Below are 11,190 nucleotides of genomic sequence, written 5' to 3'. Positions count from 1 at the left end.
TGGAGGTAAGTGAGGAAGATAAATTAGTGAGCAGAGGATCACCATACAATACAGAGGGAAGGAGATAGGTTGTGGCAAGAGTTAGTCTGGTGGGAGGAGAGAGGAAGTGGTTGTTTCTGTAAAGTGGGTCAAGTTTTATGTGTGTTTTCTTGATGTTTAGCTGGATATGAGTATTAAATTTTAGTTGATCATTAATGGTGACACCAAGAAGTTTGGCGGAGGGTATGATCTTGATACTGGAGTTGTTAAGGCTGGTAATTTGAAGTGAGCTTTTATCAACAGGAGAGGATTTTGAGGGGGAGAATAGAAGGATCTTAGTTTTGTTGGCATTTAGTGTGAGGTGATTTTGTAGCATCCAGTTTTCGGTGGTTGAGAAGGCAGTTTGTGTCAGAAATTGGAGCTCTGTTAGGTTAGTGGCGCAGCAGATCAAAGTGGAATCGTCAGCGTATTGCACAATTTTGGTATTGGGTATAGCTTTGTGGAAGTCATTAATAAAGATATTGAATAGCAATGGGTCAAGTATGGAACCTTGGGGTAGGAAGGAAAGTGGAGGTGGTCTGGCCCCATTTCACAGCTTGGGACCTGTCTGAAAGACAGCTGGAGAACCAGGAAAGAGTTTTTCGGGAAAGGTTGAAGTTAGAGAGATGGTTTAGAAGGTGGGTATGGAAGATGGTATCAAAAGCTTTGTATAAGTCCAGCAGAACAGAGGATACCATATTACCAGAGTCATGGGCTAAATTGACAGAAAGTAAGAAGGAGAGAAGGGCGGAGTTGGTACTGTGTCCTGGGCGGAAGCCGTGTTGGGTAGGAGAGAGTAGCTGGTGTTTGGTAAGGAATGGCAGGAGCTGCAGGTGGATGCATTTTTCAAGAATTTTGGAGATTGGGGAGAGGATGGCTATGGGGTGGAAATTGGAGACGTTAAAGTTTTTGCCACCCTTGTGGAGTGGAAGAATAAATGCAGTACGCCATAGTTTGGGTACATAGGATTCGAATAGTGATCTATTGATCAGGATGCTGATAGGCCACGAAGGCGGGAAGGACCAGAAAAATCAATCAGTGACCTGAGGCTGGAAAAGGAGAGCTACTGCTAGGGTGCAGGTATTCTGGTTAAAAACTTTGGTTTTCCAGTTATTAACTTTGGACTTTAAGTTTGGTTAGGGTACACTCTTTAAAGAATGTGCATGAGTGCGTGGTGGTGATTCCACAGATTCCTTAGTGTAGGGCAGAGACACTTTTCGGCAGAGTAAATTAGTGGAGCAGGGAAAAAAGGTTTATTGCTGGTCTTTTTATCAAGAGTATGCTGCCACCTATTGGAGATAGGAGGGAGGTACACTGAGAATAAAAATAGGTTCCACTGTGAAGTTAGGTTTAGAAAGTTGAATAGAAGCAGAGAGGGGAGTAGATTATAAACCAAGGTGGGGTGGGGCAATGCAATGGCCTGCAGTAGGCTGCTTTCAAGCACACCGAGGTAGAATGCTGCTCAAGTTGAGATAGTCACTAGATTAACATATTTAAGACTGTTACATACACTGAGTCTCCTTAGCAGTGGAGAGACAAGGTCCCAGTATATTTAATGTAGATCAAGCAGGTTGTCCACGGAAGTCTTCTCTTTGAAAGGATGGTTATTCTGTTAAGTAATAAGGAGGGGGAACACCCAAGGGAGCAGCTGAAAAGGAGAGAAAGAAAAATAAATGTTAAAAATGGGGGTAGGGGGAAAATAGGAAGAAGGAAAGTGCAGGAAGAGGTGAGTTCAGATTTGAGGAGGGTAGTCCTACAGTGTAGTGTAGGAGGAGGAGGAAAAGGGAGAAAGGGAAAGAGTGTAGGCTGATGGAGAGAGAATTATGAAGCAGAGAGGTAGGGAAAAACGAAGGCAGAGCAGTTGAGTAGTAGGACGGTCCACAATTATAGCAAACTTCTCACATTAAATCACATGCAAACAATAGTTAGGTGACAGAATTACAGGTGCTATGCAAATACACACTTAAAATAATCAATGACCGTTTTAGTTGCCCAAATGGCAATAATTAAAGCAATATTCCTAGGTAGGAATTATACCTCTCAACCTCTTAGAGCAAGAAGTTTGTACAAAGCCATAAATGAAAGTGAGGCAAAGGCACCAAAATAGGGATGATGTTTATTAATTATTGTACTTACAAACTTATAGAGTTGATAGAATAACAGGTTTTGCATTAGTATGAATTTTCTGAAAGGTATGAATTCTGCAACTCAAATCTCTGTGATTATTTTCCAAGTTTAGTCTTGAATGATTTGCTACTAATTTGTCAGAAAACCACAATTTTATGAAAAACAGACCAAAAAATAGTGGCAAAAATGTGGACATTCTGCAAAAATCTGTACAGTTAGGAGGTATGACTAGAATTCAGTATCGGTGCAGAACAGCATGACGTTGGAATTTCACCACAATGCTATCCTGATTCTTTCGGAATTTGGGTCTACACTTTCAAAAATTATTTTCTAAAAACTCCACAACCATTCTGTCTTCAATTGTCAGCAATGTTTATAAAACTCAAGGCTAGATATTTCCATAATTCTAAAACATGTTGTTGTTGTTGTGTCTTTCAGCTTTTCCCAGTTAGGGGTCGCCACAGCAGAACTCCGGTCCGCTAATGATTGGCAGTAGATTATTACGTGCTGAGTTGCCAGCTCTGATGCACAACCTTCAACAAAGGTATGCCCATTCACGCATGTCTCCACACAGAAGACGCTTTAGCTGAGAATCAAACAGGACAACTTCTTACTATGAGACGACAACGCTACCGCAGCACCACCACCGCAGTCCTGTACTTAATTGGTCTTTTGCAATGTTTTGCTGTGTCATATTGTGGTGTTTGTGGCAATACTCAAGTAACCTCAGAAAACAATGTATAATGTAAACATAATTAAGAGTTACCTTAAGAGTTGCCTGCACTTTAACAAAGTCGTTTTTGTGTTTAAATTACCTGTTTAACTGTTGTAAGCTACACACTCAAGTGTGATAGCCATTTCTGTGCATTGAAGTGGTTTCAGCCCATAAATTAGTAGTTTATTGGCCAATTTGGGCTAATGTCTATCTCTTTCATTTCTCTGCTATAAAACCCACATTTGCAAGGTTTTTGTGCTAGTATACAGCTCAGCAAGCTCCTGCCTGGTGCCCTGCAGAGTTCTACAGCAGCAGAGAGACAAAAGAGAGACTTTGGAGTGATTAAGTATAATTTTTCTGCATTTTCTTGCTGCCTTTAGCTAATTCCGCCTAAAACACCAATTTTCTAGAGTTTCTGTGATTTAAAAAGCTTGTTTCAGCTACATATTGTACTTATTTTACTGCCTGCACTTAAACAAAGTCATTTTTGTGTTTAAATTACCTGTTTATCTGTTGTAGGCTACACACTCAAGTGTGATAGCCATTTCTGTGCATTTCAAGTGTTTTATTTGATTGTATCTACTTTATTTTCTGAAGAAAACAAACAAAAAATATATACTTTTTTCCTGCCTTTCTAAGCTAGTATAGTCCAGTTTTCAGGTTAGTGCTGAATTCAGGGCTGTGTTACAAGTTTCTGTGTTTGCCCATTCCTTACTTGGATAGAAGGAAGTTTCTCTTTTCACTGTGAGAGAGGGAGCTTTGAGAAGCATATCTGTCCCTGGAGGAGTGGTTTCAGTCCAGAAATTAGTAGCTTATTGGCCAATTTGGGCTAATTTCTATCTCTTTCATTTCCCTGCTGTGTTGTTGTTGTTTCTTTCGGCTTATCTCGGTTAGGGGTCGCCACAGCGGAACTCCTGTCCGCTAATGTTTGGTAGTGGATTTTTACGTGCCGAGTTACCAGCCCTGATGCACAACCTTCAATGAAGGCATGCCCATTCACGCATGCCTCCACACAGAAGACACTCTAGCTGAGAATCAAATGCGACAACATAAAACCCGCATTTTCACAGTTTTGCACACCGGGCAGTGCTGGTTAGCTAGGGTATAACTATTCCGGTTCCACAAAGTCTACTCTTCAATTTTTCCTTTGGAACTAGACAAACTTTCAACTTAAGCACTCAAACAATTCGCTTCTCATACCGGCACTTGCTCAAAACTCATAGCAAGCACTAATAAACCTTAGCACTAGACACCCCCTATACTGTAGAGAAGCACAAGGCTCTCTATTCGACCTTACTAGCCAGTCAGTAAAAAAGTTCACTGTACCTATCCAGGCATGTCCAAAGGGCAGTTTCAGGTGTACTCTCTGGTACAACTGGTGAATCTGGGCATTCTGAGGCAATGTTACAATTGCCTCATGTACACAGATAACCGTCTCCTCCTTCCACCAAACACTAATACATGCAAGAGATGCAATTATACAGCCAAACTGGAGGCTAAGTTCTCTCAACCCAAGACTGGACCAGGCAGTCAAGAGGAGAAGGGAATTACTTGCATCACACCACCAGTCTCACATAGACCTATGAAACCAGCACCGGCAAAAAACACACATAAATACACTAAAACATACTTGGACGCTCTAAATAAAAATCTGAAGAAGCAACAGAGACCTCCAAAGCAGACATCCAAGCAACCTTCACCCCACAACACAAACCATGAAACACATACTTCACAAAACCAGTGTGCTACACAACCACAGCCCTTAAGGCAAAATAACATACCGAACACACTAGTAATAGGTGACTCTATAGTCAGGCACACTGACATCCCACTCACTAGGCTGAACAAGGAGAAGGTTACTGTTATCTGCTTGTGGGGTGCCAGGATCCGCCACATAACACAAGCACCCAGGTCACTCCAGAGCAAGTACAAATATAACTCTGTCATTGTCCATATTGGTGTGAATGACCTGAGCCATACCTCCCTGGACTACATGAAAAGAGACATGGAGGAGCTCTCTGATCACGTAGCCCAGGCCAGTATGACCCTGACCCTGAGTAGTATCCTGCCCTTACCAAGAATGATACCATGGTATAGAGAAAAAAATATCAATTTCAAAAATTGGCTAAGCTTCTGGTGTAATTCAAAGGGGATCCAGTGTCTGTCAGCCTGGGTTGATATGCTCGACAAGCCACGCTGCTTTTCTAGAGACGGCTTGCACCTGTCACCCTTAGGCTTTCGAATACTGGCCAAGGTTCTTGCCACCCCCATAGTGCCCTTTTTAGGCAAGGCTCAAAAAGACAAACCCACCGCCAAAAATAGCACAAGTAACAAAAAACGTAGGGTAATGCTACTCAATGCCAGAAGTCTAAACCTCAAAATGCACCCACTCGAGGCGCTCCTCAGTATAGAGAAAATCAATATATGTGCAGTAACAAAAACCTGGTTAAAGGCTCCAGAGACCACCCCAACACTACCAGGCTACAACTCATACCATAGATTTTGGCCACAAAACCCAGACCGAAATACAAAAGGTGGGAGAGTATCCATATGCATCAAGGATACCCACACCTCCAGGTAAGTGGCACAGCATGATGCTTCAGAGATCATCCACATGCAACTAACAATGGGCAAACCACTATTCAAATTATAGCTTGCTACAGATCACCCACCATGTCCCAGGACCCCCACTCCACATTGCTGGAAACACTGGGAAACATAAAGGTCCTACCAAACACCCTGATATTGGGTGATTTCAGTTACCCAAATATTAACTGGGAGAACTACTCAAGTACAAACTCTCTTGCCCAACATTTCCTAGAATTTATAAACTTAAATGCCCTGGATCAACTGGTCAACACGCCCAACAGAGGAGACAACATATGCTCATCACTAACATGGGCGACTGGTGTTCCACACCGGAAGTCAACCCCTTGCTTGTTAGATCTGATCATAAACTAATCACTCTGGATATCCACATTCCGCCACCACCCCCGGTCAAAGAAACCACAGTGAAAAACTTTTCAAAAGCAAACTTTACGTTACTTAAGACCAAGGTGGGAAGTTTCAAAGCCCCCATGCTAAAGGATAACGCTGTCCAAGCTGCAAAATCCTTTACTAATGCACTCTACAGGCACCTACAAGAATGCATGGATCATGCTATCCCAAACAAAACCAAGACTCACTCCTCCAAGAAAAGGAAAAAAGTCTGGTGGACCCCTGCCATAAACAAGCTATACAATAGAAGGAGGAAACTAGTACAGAAAAGAGTAAAATCCCAAGAAGACAAGACATCCCTGATCAGTATCAGCAAAAAACTACGTTCCCTCATAAAATCATCCAAGCTAGATTCGAAAGAAAAATTACCATGGACTCCAAAGATAACCACAAGGCATTCTTTAGCTATGTCAAGAATCTAAGTGGTAATTCTCAGATCTGCTCAGAATTAGTGCAGAATGGCACAAAATACACTGAACCCACTGATATAGCCAACATCCTGGCAGACAGGTTCAGTGCAAACTTCACCCCCCTCTCACCCCCAAAAGGGCCCATAACTATACCAGAAGAATGTAGTGCCCCTGAAATCACAGACACTCAGGTTAAAACAGCCCTCTCCAAAGCCAAAAACACAGCATCAATGGGACTGGACGGTGTCCCAGGCTGCATCCTACATGAGCTCAAAGATGAACTAACCCCTCACCTAAGCACACTGTTTAAACTCAGCCTCTCCGCAAGCTACGTGCCCACAGAGTGGCGCAGAGCAACGGTTATTCCAATCCACAAAGGTGGAGCCACGACGGACCCCGGGAACTATCGCCCTATAAGCCTGACTAGCTTGGTCTGCAAAGCTATGGAGCGCATCATCATGGATCTCATTAACAGAGACAGTGGAAACCTCCAAACACTGGATGCTACCCAGTTCGGCTTTAAGGGCAGGTCATGCCTCCTAAACCTGGTGGACTTCTTTGAGACAGTTACCAAGGTTATAGATGAGGGAAAGGTGGTCCACACAGCCTACCTAGACATTGCAAAGGCCTTTGACACCATTCCCCACTCAGGTATTATAGACAAGCTCATTAGCCTGAACAGACCCCCTATGTCACAAGATGGGTTGCCAACTGGCTCACAGACAGAACCCACTTGGTAAGAGTTGTGGGAGCTAGGTCTGACTCTAAACCGGTTACAAGTGGCATTCCCCAGGGCTCAGTCCTAGGACCCCTCCTGTTCAGCATATACTTCTCAGAGGTACAGGTAAGCACAGGAGGACTATGGCTGACCAAGATCACAGACGACTGCAAACTAGGGGCTATAATTGACTCTCCGGCTGACACAGACATCCTCCAAAAGGATCTCACTGAGACAGATACCTGGTGTCAAAACCATGGCCTCAAGCTAAATGCCAAAAAGTACATAGTCATCCCCTTTGGAAAAAACAAAGAACCCACAAACTACCACATAGGTGGTAGCCCCCTAAATACGGAAGATGTAATAAGGGATCTGGGGACCCAAGTAGATAGTAACCTCTCCTTTGATAATCACATTGCCAAAGTGGTTAAAAAATCCTTCTATGTGGCCCACCTTATCACAAAAGGGTTTGCATCCAGATCGAAAGAGGTCATTGGGCCCCTCTATGCATCACTCATCAGACCCATCATAGAGTACAATGCCCCATTTGGGATGTACCTTACAAAACACCTGCAACAACTGGAAAGACCACAGAAGTACCTCACCAAGAGGGTCACTAGCCTTAAGCAGATGCCCTATGCAGCTCGAATGAAGAAACTCCAGCTGTACTCAGTTGCATACCACCTACTCAGAGGTGATCTCTGCCTGACATACAAGGCCATGTCCAACCCAGAATTGATGGACATGCTCCACTTAAAGAAAACCATATCCCCTCGAGCCACATGCTCCAAGGATCTAAACCTCACCACAACAATAAATAGGACATGCTGGAAGGATAGATTACTGTCCCAGAGACTTCCCATGCTCTGAAATAAGATTCCAATCTACACAGCTCCTCGCTAACCCTCTTCAAGAGAAACCTTGACGAGTGGATGGGAAAAAGAAAGTTTACCCCAGGGATCACTTCAATGGCTCTGCTGGACAGAGACACAGGGAACTAATCTAAGGGGGTGGCGAAAGCCAAAACATTCTGGTTAGGCTTATAAATGCCTTCGGGCAGATAGCCTAGTACCTACCTATGAACCTATGAAGTTAAACAAAGACCTAGTACAACCCTAGTATTCAATTATAGGTTCATAGGTTCATAAAGAAGTACTAGGCTAGCTGCCCTTGTGGGTCATTTTAAGCCTACCCAACTTCTCTTTGTGTGCTCAAATTAACCTATGACATTTGGTTAGAGGTAGGCCTTACTCATCCCATGGTTGATAATCATATACTAACTGGATATATACATTAATATAAATATATTTTAACTACATCTAAGCACAATCCCTTTGTTTATAAGCTGTGCAATATAGAAGGACTTTCTTAGTTACAACATAACTTTCCAAACTCTGAACAACTGGGTTAATTCTTTCGGATGCATTGAAACTGGTAGTCCCATGGGATAAAGGACTTCCCAAAAGATACAATAATGCATTTTTTTGACATTTAGTTTCAGTCCATGATTTTGGCACCAGTTATTTATTTGGGACAAAATTTATTTCAGGATGGCTAAGTCATCTGAGGATTCAATGACTGCTCCTAGCTTACAGTCATCTGCAAAATTAATCAGCCCCAGAGACTTTTGGCATTGACTTTTACTTCAGAAAAGTAGATGCCAAACAGGAGAGGTTCCAGCACAGAACCCCAGGGGACGCCATTGGTAACTGGACTCTTTGTGGATGTAGCTTCCCCGATTTTGATTTCCTGCATACTATCTGTGACTCAGTTGGCAATCCAGTGAGTGACATAGGGGCTTATTCCCAGTTTATTTAGCTTTTCTATTATGCCGGAGTGAGGAATTATGTGAAAAGCTTTGACCAGGTCAAGGTATGTGGTGTGTACTGTTTTGCAGTCATCCATTGCTTTGATGACCTCTTCAAAAATATCCACGCAGCTGAGTAAGCATGACATGCCTTTAATGAATCCAAACGGAAACAATTCCAGTGTTTTCAGGTTCTCTATGTCCGGATAGATTAGTTCCATGAGAAGTGTTTCCATAGCTTTGCATATGAGGCTAGTCAGACTAATGGGTCTGTGGAAGGTTCACCTTTATGCAGGAGAATGACTATAGCTGGTATCAATGTGCTTGGTATAAAACCTGTATGGAGGCTGAGATTGAATAGTGTTGTTAGGGATGAGGCTAAATTGTGCTTCATGCTATTTAAGATGCATCCAGAGATATTGTCAGGACCCATCGATGCAGTGTTTTTACCTCTTGATAGCACTTTTAGGACTTGGCCTTATATGATAACTGAAGGATAGTTTCAGGCCTATATCAGGGGATAGGCAGAGGGGAGAAAGGAGAAAAGTTAGGGTAAAATTTATCAGGAAGTAGGTTTGCTATATCTTCAGCTTCAGTATAGGTAACATCATTCACAATCAGCTCAGCGCATTGCTGTGTTGGGCTTTTGAGATTATGAACATACTTAAAAATGCCTTGTAATTGCCTTTGACTTAGGTAGCTACCTATTTTAGCCTCGAACTTGGCTTTGATGGATTGTACTAAGCTCTTGAGTTGTTTAGTTAACTAGAATTCATTTAGATCTATTCTGATTAATAATTAGTTTATACACATTTATCTCTTTTCTGTTAAAAACACATAGACAGAACATAAGTAGAAAATGTATGCAACTGTTTGCATTTGTTTTGCAGAAATAAAGATTGTGTAGTGCAGTGTACCTATTAAAAGTGATGGAGTGAAAATAAAAGATAAAATGTCCCAAATGTACACTCATATTTAAGCGGCATAAGCATTCAATAGTATTTCATATTGTAAATTCACAAAGAAACTGATTGTTCACAATAAATACAGCAAACACTTGTTTTTTAATACACCAAGTGCCTCTAAACCTAACAACCATCATCAAGCCTTGTTCTATTGGACATGTGCCCACCCATTCATTCACCAGTACTGTATAGCTACAGAATGGAGTTAAAATCCAACTCAAGGGGTCATTATCCAGGCAAGAATGTTTCTTGTAAAGCCCTACCTCTGACATGTTTGCTGATGTGAGCACCTGTCTTATTGTGGGGCCTGTTATACTCTAATCATGGAGTGACCACTTCCACCCACATACTTATGAAGTCCACTTTCCTGTCATAAAAACCCTAAGTGCATGATCCCCATCGTGGCCATTTATGGTGATGTACAAGGCATACCTCTCAACCTCTAAGAGTAAGAAATCTGGACAAAGCCATAACAAAGTGGTACAAATAGGGACAATTTTTAAATCTTGCTCTTACAAACTAAGAAAGTTGATAGAATAACAGGTTTTGCATTAGCATGAATTTTCTGAAGGGTATTGTCTAAAACTCAAATGTTTGTCATTATTTTCTAACTTCAGTCTTTAAGGATTGTCCACTAATTTGCCAGAAAGCCACAATTTTATGAAAAACAGACCAAAAATATAAGGCAAAAATCTGGACATTCTGTGAAAATCTGTACAGTTGAGAGGTGTGGTACAAGGATATACTTGATGCAGGAGATGCAAAAATAAGCAACACTGCTGGCACACACAAAAAATGTTGCAGATGTGATGAAAAAGATGTGAACATTAATAGACCAAACAATCCAGAAGAGACCAAAATTCAATATATTCAGGAACAAAAACATCAGACACTACCTTGAGCAACCTTCCAAACTGAACAGCCAGCATGAAGACGGGGCACCTACAATTGTGCACCACCCTTCTGAACTTACTGCCATTTTATGTGTAACAAGTAGTCTTTTCTGTGCCCAAACACAAACAATGCCACTGTTCAACACAAAGCGTGGTATACAGAGCACAGTGTGACCAATACCCTGCTTTCTATATTGGCAAGACAATAAATAAGCTGAAGACCCACATTGCAAGGCACCTGACAGATATTAATCAGAATGACCATCTCAATGTGCTGGCTAAACATAGCCATAACAAACCAGGTCATACAACCTTCATCTTTCATGTGCTCAAAAGATTAATTTGGGAAGAACTACAAGGATGCTTTAATGACCACTTGGAAAAAAAAGGAGCTGAAGTGGCAGATCCAGCTCCAGACTAACAAACCCCCTGTCCTCAATTCCACAATTTCCATCACCAGTGTGCTTAACCTCAGAAAGATTCACCATCAGGCTTACTATTGAGGATACTACCATCATCCCAGACCATTGGTCAAAGTAT

This window comes from Protopterus annectens, chromosome 17.part0, assembly GCF_019279795.1.
Source record: "Protopterus annectens isolate FY-2018-M chromosome 17.part0, PAN1.0, whole genome shotgun sequence".
In the NCBI taxonomy this organism is placed as follows: Eukaryota; Metazoa; Chordata; order Ceratodontiformes; family Protopteridae; genus Protopterus; species Protopterus annectens.
This window is presented reverse-complemented; position numbering follows the sequence as displayed.